The sequence below is a fragment of the Bos indicus x Bos taurus genome, chromosome X (assembly GCF_003369695.1).
Source record: "Bos indicus x Bos taurus breed Angus x Brahman F1 hybrid chromosome X, Bos_hybrid_MaternalHap_v2.0, whole genome shotgun sequence".
Lineage (NCBI taxonomy): Eukaryota > Metazoa > Chordata > Mammalia > Artiodactyla > Bovidae > Bos > Bos indicus x Bos taurus.
The window spans coordinates 106655541-106670936 of NC_040105.1; positions in this window are offsets into that span (position 1 = coordinate 106655541).

Here is a 15396-nt window from a genome sequence, read left to right on the forward strand (position 1 = left end):
GGAATTCTCTATTTCAAAGATTGTAACCACACATTCAAATTCTTTCATGGTTATGTAACTATTAAAATTCTCTATTTCATCTTATTTGACTTGTGTGGGTGTTTTGCATAAAACAAAGTATTATTTACTGGAAAGATAAATTATTTGAGATTTACCAATATTTTCTTTGTTTTCTGTGCATGAAATAATTGTGAATAAAAGCAAGATGTTTCATTTTTCTAGCAGGTAGAGCAGGAAATTAACTGATGTGACACAATTTAAAGACATGAAATTCTCATCTTTTGGATTATATTCTTTTCAGAAAGCATGAGTCCTCAAGGTACAGAGGTATTATGTTGGTGTTGATTCAAGGTTTCTGAAGGTTGGCAGTATTAGAAGATAAAGAATGACACCTGCATGTTTCCTTTACATAAATTATTTGGCTTTAAAGTATACTATGGAAAGAGCCCAAGAACAAGTAACATGAACATATTGCTTTGGCATGCATTACCATGACAAGTCTGTCTTAAGTGAAACTGGAAAATCCCAGCATGTCTATTCAAATTTCTATAAGACAGAGTAAGTAAAGCTATGGTAAGTTGTTTCTCTGACTAGTAGACAATCACCAAAGCTATGGCCTTTCATATTCCCCCTTTTCATACCTCACCTAACTTTCTTTCTGTTCTTTTAAAAAATGTATTACATTTCATAGAGAAATTAGGTTAAAATTACTATGTGAAATACTGGCATATACAGAAAATACAAAACATTATTTTGTGGAGTTAAACATAAGTTATAGCAACATTTTAACCCTTTCAACATAAAATTTAATTATTATTATTTTGAATTGTGGCAAAGCACACATAGCATAAGACTTATCATCTTAACCATTTTTAAGTAGATAGTTCAATGGCATTAAGAACACTCACACTGTGTGCAATTATCACCATTAACCATCTCCGGAACTCTTTATTTTGCAAAAATAAAACTGTGTGATTAAACAGTAACTCTACATTCTCCTTATTATCCCAGTGTTAGGTAACAACAATCTACTTTCTATCTCTGTGAATCTGAGTACTCTAGGTACTTCTTATAAGTGGAACTATACAATATTTGTTCTTTTATAACTGGATTATTTCACTTAGCATAAGGTCCTCAAAATTCATCTGTGTTATATCATGTCAGACTTTCCTTTGTTTTTAAGGCTGATTGAAATCCTAAGGTATAGAAATAGCACATATTGTTTATCCATTCATTTATCTATGGTCACTTGGATTGCTTCCGCCTTTTAGCCATTATGAATAATGCTTCTGTGAATATGAATATACAAATACTTTGAATACCTAATTTCAGTTATTTTGGTTATATATCCCAAAGTGGAATTTCTATATCATATGGTAACTCTATTTTAACTTTTTTCATACTGTTTTCCATAGGGGCTACATTTTACCTGCTGACTGACAGTGCACAATGATTGTAATTTTTCCATATCCTCCTGAAAAATTCTCATATTCTCTTTTGTATTGTCTTTGATATGGTCTCTTTGATATGGTCATTTTAATGGGTATAAAGTGATATAATGTGATTTTAATTTGTTTCCCCCTAATTATTAATGATGTTGAACATCTTTTCATGTGTTTATTGTCTATTTGTATTATCTTCTTGATAAAATACTATTCAAGATTTTGTCTATTTTGTAAAATTGGGTCATTCATTGATCTTCTCCATTTTTCCCTCTTAAGTTTCATTGGTTTCTGTTGTTATTATTCTTATTTTATTTTTTTGATTACCTTTGTTTCTTCTTTTCTAGTTTCTTGAGGTAAAAATTGGATTATTGAGTGGAGATTTTTCCTCATTCATAATGTAATGTTTAGCAATATCAATTTCTCTTTCAGCATCATTTTAACCTGATGCTCATTTTTATACATCACTTTTTAATTTTAATTGATTTTTCTATGGGTTTATTTTACTTCTTTTGAGACTCCTGCTTTGATTCATGGGTTATTTAGAAGTGTATACGTTTCGCTTTCCCCAAAATCTTCATATATTTTGATATATTCTTTCAGTAATTCATTTCTAATATAATTCCATTTTCATCTGTGAACATAGCTGTGCAAATTTAATTAATTAAAATTATTGAACTTTAATAAATCAGTATGTTCTCTCTTGGTGAATATGATTTGACCACTTAAAAGTGTATTCTGCTGTATTTATGGCATGTTCAACTCATGCCAATTACATTCTATTGGTTGATATATATCCTTGCTGATTTTCTGTTTAGCAGTTCTATCTTTACTAATAAATGGTTCTTGGCATCACCGACATTAATTGCAGATTTATTTATTTTTTCTCTCATTTCTCTCACTTTTTGCTTTATATATTTTGAGGCTCAGATTTTTGGTGATATTTAGGATCGTTATGCCTGCTAGGTTAACTGATTGTTTTTCATTATATATTGCCTCTATTACGCCCCAGTATTTGTCTTTGTTCTTAAATTTACTTTATCTGATATTGATAGTCATTATTGGTTTTTATTTAATGATTTTTATTATATTTTTACTTTATTTTCACTTTCAACTAACCTATACCATTGTACTTAAAGTGAGTTTCTACTATAAAGCATATATATGAGTCATATTTTGTTTCTCAATCTGCCAACCTATTCTTTTTAATCGAATATTAAATGATTTACATTTAAAGATATTACTGATGTGTTAAGGGATAAATCTCCCATTTTATTATTTGTTTTCTATTTATTAGTTTGTTTGTTTCTCTGTTTTCTTTTGTTGTTTTACAATTATTTACTTGAACATGTTTTTAAAGATTTCATCTTGATTATAATCATTCAATTATCCTCACATTACATTGTCTTGAGTCTTATTTATGCTAAGTAAGGGTGGATGCTCAGATTGCTGCAAGACACAGCTTGTACTACACAGATGGAGAAACTTGAGCATGGACTGCTTCAATCAAGCAGGTAATGGAATATCAGCTTATCACTTGATCACACTGATACTACTTCAGCAGCATAATAGGGGCACTGCTGTATTTTTTCACTGGAAAGGAAATAAAATATCCCAGCTCAATACACTACTACTATTGAGCAGGTGAATCAGAATACCACCACCTGCTTCAACCAGGCAGATTAGCTCCCTACTCTGCCCAGCAAACACTATTGGAACCATTGGAAGCTTTTTTGGGTAGTGGACGAGCAGATTGTAATATTTGCCCCCTGCTTGACTCTTCTAAAATTACAGTTTGTTTTTGTTGTTGTTGTTGTTGTTGTTGTTGTTAGTTGATATTTGCCTGATTCAGGGTAGATATTGTTAAAAAGGTATTTTCTTGTTTGACCACCATTTTCCTGGTCCTTTATCCAGGGATTCCTGGATTGTGCCTAATCACTTTTCTGAGTTGGAGACTTCTGAAGCCCCTAACAAGGATACGTTGAGAGTAATAGCTATGTTATAAAAAACAACAGCTGGTTTCATGGGGAGGGAGGAGGGAGGAGGGTTGAGGATGGGGAACACGTGTATACCTGTGGTGGATTCATTTTGATATATGGCAAAACCAATACAATATTGTAAAGTTAAAAAATAAAATAAATTAATAATAATAAAAAAGCAACAGCTGCTTTTGGATTCTTCAAATCCCAAAAGTCCTTGGCAGTCCATCTTTTCTTTCCAGTGTTCAGAGTCTTCTTATGCTTGTTGGTTGTGTTGTACCTAGATTTTCTTGTCATAAGTGGAAGGGCCTTTGAGGAAGTTGGATATTACTTTTTGACTGGAATATAAAGTCTTTGATGAAAGGTTTATATTGTGTTAGAACATATTTTATAAACATGGAAATATAGCATATTTGGGGATGATGAAATGGTACTAACATAGTTTTTAATCTTATAATAATAAATTGTAAACTAGATAAACAAATAACCAAAAATACCCACAGATAATGTCTATAACAAAAATAAATGGCAAATTATTCCCATTAAATCTCACAAAAAGTGTATGGGTACAATTAACTGATAACTGCAAGTGCTGCATGATACTTAGATCTGTTCTGTTAGCAGAAGAAAGTAATGGGGTTTTGCACAGAACTGATATACCAAAGTGAAACAACAGATAAGAATTGGATATTTCAGAAGTTGTATTTGAAAACTGAGAGGGTAACAGGCAGGAAGGCTAGAGGCCCCCAAACGGAGGAAATAGGCTGCAAGTGTTAGACAATTTTTTCTCTCTCTCTTAAGTGGCAGGAGGAAACAAACTACAAGTGTCAGATTGTTTTCCCTTCTCTATACAAAATTAAAAGGAAGTTTCTTGTAAAATTCTGTGTTGCCACAATGACACCTGGTTCCACCTAAGCTTAACTTTTCTCAAACCTTGAGCTAACCAATGCGTTTTTCTTATGGAAATGTTTTTCTTAAGCTATGTTAATGAACTATGTATTTACCTAGTCTTTCTTCAAGCCTGTTCCATTTAAGACTCAGAATCTACTTGACAAACCAGTATGTTTTACTCAACAAACCAGTATGTTTTACTCATGCAAATATTCTCTTAAGCTATGTTAATGAGACTGTATATTTGCTTGGAAACCTGCCTTTCTTCGAGATTCATGTCAATCATTTTATGGCCCGGGATGACTCACCTTGTGCCAATGTTATCTCAAAATGAATGTTGTGGGTGAGGGACCTGGTACTACTCTCTGAGTATTGAGACATTCCCTTTCTCTAATTAGCTGCCTGCAAGTAGGTATATAACTTCCTGCTAAAGACTAGCAAGGAGGCACACTTTCTGACCCCTTCTGATGTTTGTGTCAGAAGCCTTCTCTATCTTTTTGACACTTTAATAAAACTTTATTACTTAAAAGCTCTAAGTGGTCAAGCCTCATCACTGGGCCCGGATTGAATTCCTCTCTTTTGGAGGCCAAGAACCCTGGCATCTTTCACGGCTTAGCAACAACTTTTCAAAACAACAGCAAAAACTTAGAGGGGCTTTGACTACTCCACTAGCTAATGAGTACATGGGAATAGATGAAAAGAATGATAAAATCTTTGAAGCATTCTCATCCATGAACTCTCACTTTTAACTCACTAAAACACCCTTGTGGAAGAAAGGCCTACAGTAGTAAGAAACTCTTTGGAATAGATCTCAAACTGATAAGTGTTGGGAAACTGAGATAACTAATAAATAATAATAACCCGAGAGAAACAGAGAAATTTCAGAAAATAAGGTAAGTATCTTTGAACTATTTACAACCATAAATTTCAAAGTAGTATGTTGAGCTAAATTTAGCTATATTGAGCTAATTTTTTTCAAATGTTCAGGAAATATAACTTCACATTAAATATGAACAAGTGAAAAATCATTAAAATTCTGTTGTGGTGGGCATAAAAATAACCCCTCAAAAATAGTCATGTCTAAATTCCTGGAAATATTAGCTTTGTAGGTTATATGACAAAGGGGAATTAAAGTTGCAGATGGAATTAAGATTGCTAATGTTAGGTAGGAAGTTAGGGATGGGCAACCGAGAGTTGGCTGGCTGAAAGGGATGCAAACTGATCTCTAAACTGCATTCCAGACACACCAAGGAGCACTCACAGATATGCTACAAAATAACCACAGAAACTTTTCAACTCCTGCACATGTGCCCTAGGCATACAGTGGGTATAAAATAACCACAGGGGCTTCTCCAAGTAACCTTAGGCAGTTAGGAGCCCATTAAGGTCTCATGAATATTCTACATCTAATTATAACAGACTGAATGATGGGAAGACATGTGGCAAGACAAAAAGCACAGCCTGTTGATATATAACTTGGAGTTGTCAATTGCCTTGAATGTATGCCTATTTGCATTCCCTTTCATTGACTGGTGGTGGGTATAAGCCCTACTTTGCACATGGCATAAACAAAATGAGGAGACTGGAGGTATGAAAGGATAGGTCAAGAGAAATCAACAGGAAGGATCAGGAGGACTCCTTTGGGGTAAACCTGCTTCCATGCCTTGGGAGTGTATGTCTAATAAAAGATATGTCTGCTTGAGCTAAACTGAGGTGTAACTTGTCTGTTGTTTTAACCCCATTATTCAATTCTTCCAAATGTTTGCTGCAGCGAGACAAGAACTGAGGAGGAGAAATAAACCAACCTGAAGCTAAGAAACTGGGATTAACTTGTATGGTTTGGATAGGTCCAATGTTTCAAAAAGTCCTTAAGTAGAAGAGAGATGCAGAAGAGGCTATGAGATGCAGAAGAGGATGTTGAAAGGATGAACTGTGAAGAAGATACAAGCTGCTGTTGCAGCCTTTGATAATGGAAGAAGAGACTCAAAAGCAAGGATTTTTTCTTTTTCAAGACTGCTTTAGCTATTCGGGATCTTTTATGTTTCCATAGGAATTTTTTTGAAAATTTTTGTTCTAGTTCTGTGAAAATGCCATTGGTAATTTGATAGAGATTGCATTGAATCCGCAGATTGCACTTGGCAGTATAGTCACTTTCACAGTATAGATTCCTCCTACCCAGGAATGTAGAATACCTCTCCATCTGTTTATGTCATCTTTGATTTCTTTCATTAGTGTCTTATAATTTTCTGTGTACAGTTATTTTGTCTCCTTAGGTAAGTTTACTCCTAGATATTTAAGTCTGTTTGTTGCATTGATGAATAGGATTTATTCCTTAATTTCTCCTGGATTAAAGACCTAAATGTAAGACCAGAAACTATAAAACTCTTAGAGGATAACATAGGCAGAACACTCAATGACATAAATCAAAGCAAGATCCCCTATGACCCACCTCCTAGAGGACTAGAAATAAAAGCAAAAGTAAAAAAGTGGGACCTGATCAAACTTAAAAGCTTTTGGACTTAAAAGCAAATGAAACTATAAGCAAGGTGAAAAGACTACCCTAAGAATGGGAGAAAATAATGGCAACTGAAACAACTGACAAAGGATTAATTTCCAAAATATACAAGCAGCTCATACAACTCAATACCAGAAAAACAAACAACCCAATCAAAAAGTGGGGAAAATACCTAAACAGACATTTCTCCAAAGAAGACATACAGATGGCTAGCAAACACATGAGAAGATGCTCAACATCGCTCATTAATAGAGAAGTGCAAATCAAAATTACAATGAGATATCACCCCAAACCGGAATTGCCCTCATAAAAAGTGTACAGGCATTAAATTCTGGAGAGGGTGTGGAGAAAAGGGTACACTCTTGCACTGTTGGTGGGAATGTAAATTGATACAGCCACTATGGAAGACAGTATAGAGATTCCTTTAAAAATCTAGGAATAAGACCACCATGTGACCCAGCAATCCCACTCCTTGTCATATACCCTGCTGCTGCTGCTGCTGCTGCTGCTAAGTCGCTTCAGCCGTGTTCAACTCTGTGCGACCCCATAGACGGCAGCCCACCAGGCTTCCCCGTACCTGGGATTCTCCAGGCAAGAATACTGGGGTGGGTTGCCATTTCCTTCTCCAATGCATGAAAGTGAAAAGTGAAAGTGAAGTCGCTCAGTTGTGTCCGACTCTAGCGACCCCATGGACTGCAGCCTACCAGGCTCCTCCATCCATTGGATTTTCCAGGCAAAAGTACTGGAGTGGGTTGCCATTGCCTTCTCCAGTCATATACCCTGAGGAAACCAAAATTGAAAAAGACACATGTACCCCATTGTTCATTGCAGCACTATTTTCAATAGCTAGAACATGGAATCAACCTAGATGTCCATCGACAGATAAATGCACAAAGAAGTTGTGGTATTTATACACAATGGAATAATACTCAGCATAAAAAGGAAAACATTTGAGTCAGTTCTAATGAGGTGGATGAACCTAGAACCTATTATACAGAATGAAATAAGTCAGAAAGATAAATATCATATTTTAGTGCATATATACAGAATCTAGAAAAATGGTACTAAAGAATTTATTTACAGGGCAGCAATGGAGAAACAGAGAATAGACTTATGGACATGGGTAGGGGAAGGAGAGGGTGAGATGTATGGAAAGAGTAACATGGAGTCTTACATAAGTAAAATAGATAGCCAATGGTAATTTGATAAATGGCTTGGGAAACTCAAACAGAGGCTCTGTACCAACCTAGAGGGGTGGGATGGGGAGTGAGATGGTAGAGAGGTTCAAAAAGGAGGGGATATATGTATACTTATGGCTGATTCATGTTGAGGTTTGACAGAAAGCAACAAAATTCTGTAAAGCAATTATCCTTCAATTAGAAAAATAAATAAAAAGAACAGTCAATGAATACAGGTAAGTTTCTAGAAGCTGGAAAAATCAAGGAAGTATAATCTCATGTAGAACCTTAAGAAAGATACACAGCCCTGCAAATACTTGGATCTTAGCCCAATGGGATTAGTATCAAGCTTCTGCTCTACCCCTATATAAATGAACCAATGATGGTGTTGTGGACTAAATGTTTATTTCCTTAAAATTCATGTTCAGATCAGATCACATCAGTCGCTCAGTCGTGTCCGACTCTTTGCGATCCCATGAATTGCAGCACGCAAGGCCTCCCTGTTCATCACCAACTCCCGGAGTTCACTCAGACTCACATCCATCGAGTCAGTGATGCCATCCAGCAATCTCATCCTCTGTCGTCCCCTTCTCCTCCTGCCCCCAATCCCTCCCAGCATCAGAGTCTTTTCCAATGAGTCAACTCTTCACATGAGGTGGCCAAAGTACTGGAGTTTCAGTTTTAGCATCATTCCTTCCAAAGAAATCCCAGGGCTGATCTCCTTCAGAATGGACTGGTTGGATCTCCTTGCAGTCATGTTAAAGCCTGTTAAAAGATAAGCTGAGACATACTAAAATTATTTAGAACCTGTCTGAGCAAAAATAAATTCAAATTTGGCAGCATCCAATGTAGAGGACTATTAGGTGCTCTGAGGAGCTGTACAAAATGAAAGACACAGGCAGATGGAGCAGAAATAAGGACATAATGCTAGTTATATTAGGAATGAAGCAGATTTATTATTGGAAGGATATATTTCTTTAGAGAATGATAGGGGTCTGTCAGGCAGGTAACTTAACTAGCACTGATCATGTGATTCCTGTGTTGTTTAGTTTAAGATTCTATTTCTGGGATAGCCAAAATTATAATTAATGTTAAGTTTTGGTTTGGTGTTATGGGGCTTAGTATAAGATGCTCCTTTTTTTTTTTTTTCAAGATAGTGGAAGAGTAAGATGTGAAGATGATCTTCCTCTACATAAATATATCAAAAATATATCTGTGTGTGGAACAACTCATACAAAACACCTACTGAACTCTGGAAGAAGACCCCAGACTTTTAAAAGAGCAAACTAATCTCTACACAATGGGGTAAAGCAAGAGAAATAAGGAAAAAAGGAGAAAGGAAATGGAACGGGACCTGTGTCTCTGGGAGGAAATTGTGAAGGAGGAAGTTTCCACACATTTGGAAAACCCCTCATGGGCAAGGGCAGGAACCTCAGAGGGAAATTCAGCAACAGGTGCATGGAGGACAAAGTGGAGAAAATTCGCTACACAGATCAATGCTGACCAGGACTTCCCAGCTTGAGATGCTTGTGTGCATGACCACCATGGTGGATGGTGGCTGTGTGTTGAGGCTCAGGCTTCAGAAGTCAGGCCCCAGGGAGAAGACTGGAGTTAACTGCTGTGAGAATACTCTGAGGAGTCTAGCATAACACAGCTGACAGGGTCCAGGGATAAGTCTGGGCCAGTCAGAGAGGGAAGAGATCATTGTCAAAGGGATGCTTTAACTCCATGCACACTCAGGCAGGACACTGACTTCAGGAGTGCCAGAGACAGGTTCAGTCTGTGACCTCAGAGGTGGGCAAGCTATCTGGCCACTGCCAAAGCCTTCACGAGTGCCAGAGGTGGGGGGCAAGATGCTACTGCAGTCCCTGACCACAGAGGTGGGCATGATTGTCACTGCAGCAGCCACCAAGCTGTGAGCAGTGGAATTCACTGCCCACACCTTGCTGGGAGCCTGTGCAGTTTGACACTACTGAGGGACCCACAACCTGGTGTCAATTACCCTGGGAGAGTGCATGAAGGCCTCAGGCTAGCAACTTTCAGCAATATTTTTGTATAAGACTACAAACCTTACCGTTAGCAGACAGGCTGCCCAAAACCATATGAATTTCACAGACACCAAAAAATACTCTACTGGATGCATCACTTCCCTTCAGAGAGACAAGATCCAATTTCACCCACCAGAACACAGGTACCAGTCCCTCCCACCAGAAAACTCTCACAAGGCAATGGTCAAACCCCATCCACTGGGGAAAGACTCCACAAATAAAAGTAACTACAAGTTTACAGTCTGCAGAAAGGAAACCCCAAAGACAGTAAAGAAAATGGAAGGACAAAGAAACATGCACCAGTTGGAACATGGTAAAAACCTACAAGACAAATGAAGAGAAAATAGACAGTATACTTGAAAAAATTTTTCAGAGTAAAGATAGTAAAGTTGATCAAAAATCTAGGAAATAAAATGGAGACAGAGATAAATGGAGTGTAGGCAGAGGTCAGAAAGATACAAGAGATTGTTAACAAGAATATAGAAGAAATAAAAAATAGATGATCAGCAATGAACAACACAATAACTAAGAAAGATTACAGGGGATCAATAGCAGAATAACTGAGGCAGAAGAATGGATATGTAAGCTGGAAGATATAATTATGGAAATAACCAAAGCAAAGCAGAATAAACAAAAAAAGAATTAAAAGGAATGAGGACTGTCTTAGAGACCTATGGGACAATGTTAAACATACCAATATTTGAATTATAGGAGTCTCAGAAGAATAAGTGTAAAAGAAAGAGAATGAGAAAGTCTTTGCAAAGATTGTAGTCAAAAACTTACCTAACGTGGGAAAGGAAACAGCCTCCTAAGTCCAGGAAGCCCAGAGAATACTAATATGTATATGTATATACACACACACACATATACATTGTCTACAAGAACCTCACTTCAGACCTAAGGACACACACACACACTGAAAGTGAAGGGCTGGAAACAGGTATTCAGCACAAATGGAAATAAAAAGAAAGCAGAAACAGCAATACTTATATAGATAAGATACACTTTAAAAAAGAAGACTATTATAAGAGACAAGGAAGGACACTACATAATGATGAAGGGATCAATCCAAGTAGATATAACAGTTTTAAATATATATGCACCCAACATAGGGGACATCAATACATAAGGGCCTCCCTGGTGGCTCAGATGGTAAAGAATCCACCTGCAATGTGGGAGACCTGGGTTTGATTCTGGGTTTAGAAGATCCTCTACAGGAGGGCATGGCAACCCACTCCAATATTCATGCCTGGAGAATCCCCTTGGACAGAGGAGCCTGGCAGGCTATAGTCCATTGAGTTGCAAAGAGTCAGACACAACTGAGCACAATGATTATAAAACAGGAAATTGACAGTAACACTGCAGAACTTTAACACTCCACTAGCAACAATGGACAGATCATCCAGACAGAAAATTAATAAGGAAATACAAGCCTGAATTAATACATTGGATCAGATGAACCTAACTTATATCTACAGGAAATTCCATCCAAAATCAGTAGAATTCATTTTTTTCCTCCAGTGCATATGCAACATTCTCCAGGATAGATCACATCCTGGGCCCAAATCAAGTCTTTGTAAACTTAAGAAAATTGAAATTGTATCAAACATTATTTCTGATCACAATAGTATGAGATTAGGTATCAATTACCAGGAAAATAAACTGTCAAAACAGAAAAAACATGGAGGCTAAACAATACATTTCTAAGTAAGCAAGAAATCAGTGAAAATATCAAAGAAGAAATGTTAAAAATGTAGAAGAAATGTTAAAAATGTAGAAGCAAATGACAATGAAAATACGACCACACTAAAGCTTTGGGATGCAGTTAAACCCTTTTAAGAGGGAAGTTTATAACAATACAACCCTACCTCATGATACAAGAAAAACATCAAATACAAAGCCTAATCTTACAACTAAAGAAACTAGAAAGATAATAATAACAACAACAAAACACCCAAAGTTAGTAGAAGAAAACAAATCATACAGTTCAGAGCAAACATAAATGAAAAAGAAATGAAGGAAACAATAGCAAAGATCAGTAATACTAAAAGCTATTTTTTTAAGATAAACAAAATAGACAAACTCTAAGGCAGACTCATCAAGAAATCAAGGGAGAAGGCTCAAATCAATAAAATTAAAAATGAAAAAGAAGTTACAAAAAACAATACAGAAATGCAAAGGTTCATAAGAGACTACTATGAGCAACTATATGGCAATTAAATGGACAAGCTGGAAGAAATGGACAAATTCTTAGAAAAGTATCACTGTCCAAAAATGAACCAGGAAAAAATAGGCAATATGATCAGAGCAGTCACAAGCACAGATATCAAAACCATGATCAAAAACATTCCAACAAGCAAAATCCTAGGGCCAGATGTCTTCACAGGCAAATGGTATCAAACATTTACAGAATAGCTAACAACTATCCTGCTCAAACCCTTCCAGAAATTTGCAGAGGGAGAAAATCTCCCAAACTCATTCGATAAGGCCACCATCACCCTGATACCAAAACCAGACAAAGATATATAAAAAAAAAAAAAAAAAAGCAGGCCAATATCACTGATGAACACAAATACAAAAATCTTCAATGAAATTATTGCAAACAAAATCCAACAAAACATTAAAAGGATGATACACTATGATCAAGTGGGTTTTATCCAAGTGATGCAAGGATTCTCCCAAATATGCAAATCAATTAATGTGATATACCATATTAACAAACTGATAGTAGAAAGCCATATGATCGCATCAATAGATTCAGAGAAAATTTTCAACAAAATTCAACACCCATTTATGATAAAAACTCTATAGAAAATTGATATAAAAGAAGCCTACCCCATCATAATAAAGGCCATATATGACAAACCCATGGCAAACATTATTCTCAGTGGTGAAATATTGAGATAATGTATCTAAGATCAGGAACAAGATACTACTACTACTAAGTCGCTTCAGTCTCGTCCAACTCTGTGCGACCCCATAGACAGCAGCCCACCAGGCTCCACCATCCCTGGGATTCTCCAGGCAAGAACACTGGAATGGGTTGCCATTTCCTCCTCCAATGCATGAAAGTGAAAAATGAAAGTGAAGTCGCTCAGTCATGTCCGACTCTTAGTGACCCCATGAACTGCAGGCTACCAGGCTCCTCCATCCATGGGATTTTCCAGGCAAGAGTACTGGAGTGGGTTGCCATTGCCTTCTCCAATACTACACATAGAAAACCCTGAAAATGCCACTAGCAAAATTCTAGAGCTAATCAATGAGTTTAGTAAAGTCACCTGATATGAAATTAATACACAGAAATAACTTGCATTCTTACATGTTAACAATGAAGCTTCATTAGAAGGATTTAAGGGAAAAGTTCCATTAATCATTGCAACAAAAAGAACAAAGTACTTAGGAATAAACCTACCTAAGTAGACAAAAGATCTGTATGCAGAAAACTACAAGATGTTGATGAAAGAAATCAAAGACAACACAAACAGATGGCGATATATACCATGTGTTTGGTTTGGACAAATTAATTTTGTGAAAATGGCTACACTACTCAAAGCAATCTACAGATTTAATGCAATCACTATCAAACTGCTAATGGTATTTTTCACAGAACTAGAGCAAACCACTTCAAACTTTGTATGGAAACAAACAAAACAAACAAACAAAAAACCTGAATAGTGAAAGCAATCTTGAAAAAGAAAAACAGAGCTGGAAAAATCAACTTTCCTTACTTCAAAGTATACTAAAAAGCTACAGTCATCAAGACAGGGTGGTACTGGCACAAGGACAGAAATATAGACAAATGGAGCAAGATAGAAAGCCCAGAGAGAAACCCACACTAATATGGGCACTTTATCTTTGACAAAGGGGGCAAGAATATACAATGGAAACAAGACAACCTCTTCAATAAGTGTTGATGGGAAAACTGGACAGCTATATGTAAAAGAATGAAATTAGAACACTTCCTAACACCATACACAAAGATAAATTCAGAAAGGATTAAATACCTAGATATAAGACCAGAAACAATAAAACTCTTAGAGAAAACATAGGCAGAACACTCTATAACATAAATCACATCAAGGGCCTCTATGACCCACCTCCTACGAAGGTGGTGGAAATTATGAAACTTTATTGGCAAAGTGATATCTCTACTCTTTAATACGCTGTCTACATTTGTCATAGCTTTCCTTCTAAGGAGCAAGTTCCCTTTAATTTCATGGCTTCAATCACCATGCAGTGATTTTGGAGCTCAAGAAAAGAAAATCTGTCACTGTTTCCATTTTTGCCCCTTCTATTTGACATGAAGGGATGAGACCTGAAGGCATGACCTCAGTTCTCTTCAAATACATTTTGTAAGTTCCAGGTACAGCAAGACTATGAAAATTTGTAAGAAACACAATAACCAGCTCAGTTCAGTGTGTGAGACAGATTTCTATATGAGGGTGCATGTGGCATATTCGGTTGCTTCAGTCATGGCTGACTCTTTGTGACTGTATGGACTGTAGCCCACCAGGCTTCTCTGTACTTGTGATTCTGCAGGCAAGAATACTGGAGTAGATTGTCATGACTTCTTTCAGGAGATCTTCCTGACCTAGGGATTGAACCCACATCTCCTGCATTGCAGGCAGATTCTTTACTGCTGAGCCACCAGGGAAGCACCTATGTAGGAGTAGAACATTATTAAAAAAACACACTTGCAAATAAAAATGCAAGACTAATTTCTATATGCTCTTTTTGTTTGTTTTTGTATTTAATTTTTATCCTTTTTACCAAAACATAGTTCATCAAATATATTATTTTCAGGTAATAGCATAGTGATTCAGTGTTTTTATAGAATATACTTTGATAAAAGTTATTGCAAAATAATGGCTAAATTCCCCCATGCTATACAATACATCATGTTATCTATTTTTAAATTCTTCATTACTTTTAATTGGAGGATAATGAATTTTCAATACAGTGATGGTTCTTAGTTTTTTTTTTTTTTTAATGTTGAATTCAAAGCCAGCTTTTTCACTCTCCTCTATCACCCTCATTAATAGTCTCTTTAGTTCCTTTTCACTTTCTGCCATTAGAGTGGTATCATCTGTATATCTGAGTTTGTTGCTGTTTCTCCTGAAAATCTTGATTGCAGTTTGTGCTTCATCCAGCTTGGCATTTCTTACAATGTACTCTGCATGGAAGTTAAATAAGCAGGGTGACAATATACAGCCTTGATGTAATCCTTTCTCAATTTGAAACCAGTCAGTTGTTCTATGTCCAGTTCTAATTATTGCTTCTTGATCTGCATACATATTTCTCAGGAGACAAGTAAAGTGATCTGGTATTCCCATATATTTAGGA